Raw genomic sequence first — 923 nt, 5'->3', positions numbered from 1 at the left:
TGCTTCCAGTTTTGGGCTCCACAATTCAAAAAGGATGTGGAGAAGCTTGAGAGAGTCCAGAGAAGAGCCACGCGCATGATCAGAGGTCAGGGAAGCAGACCCTACGATGACAGGCTGAGAGCCCTGGGGCTCTTTAGCCTGGAAAAGCGCAGGCTCAGGGGTGATCTGATGGCCACCTACAAGTTTATCAGGGGTGACCACCAGTATCTGGGGGAACGTTTGTTCACCAGAGCGCCCCAAGGGATGACGAGGTCGAATGGTCACAAACTACTTCAAGATCGTTTCAGGCTGGACATAAGGAAGAACTTCTTTACTGTCCGAGCCCCCAAGGTCTGGAACAGCCTGCCACCAGAGGTGGTTCAAGCGCCTTCATTGAACACCTTCAAGATGAAACTGGATGCTTATCTTGCTGGGATCCTATGACCCCAGCTGACTTCCTGCCCTTTGGGTGTGGGGGCTGGACTCGATGATCTTCCAAGGTCCCTTCCAGCCCTGATGTCTATGAAATCTATGAAACTGCTTTCCCTGTTTGCCCCCCCTGTTTGCTGGCTCCAAGTTAACTTTAACTTAAGAGGCAGACAGGTAACAATTTTCACATGATCTGGCCCCTGGAAGTTCTCTACAGCCATGATCAAAGAGAAGAGCATGGTTGCAAAGCACTTTGAAAAGGCTTGATCCCACAAAAATATGAACCCTCATTGCATGAGGGTTTAGATGAAGATATTTCAAAACATAATGTCTTCAGTAACTTGTGTCTGTGCTGCCTCTCAGCTGTTTTTAGGATGGGAGTGGGGAAAGGAAACAGAGGGAATTCAGTCTGGGGTTTTTTCAGCTGGCACTTGAGAGTGGAGAAGGGGTGGGGTGTGCACTTCAGTCCACCTGCCCCACCCTCCAGCACCAGTTGAGGAACTCCTAGAACAAAC

This window comes from Alligator sinensis, unplaced genomic scaffold (genome assembly GCF_000455745.1).
Source record: "Alligator sinensis unplaced genomic scaffold, ASM45574v1 scaffold313_1, whole genome shotgun sequence".
In the NCBI taxonomy this organism is placed as follows: domain Eukaryota; kingdom Metazoa; phylum Chordata; order Crocodylia; family Alligatoridae; genus Alligator; species Alligator sinensis.
This window is presented reverse-complemented; position numbering follows the sequence as displayed.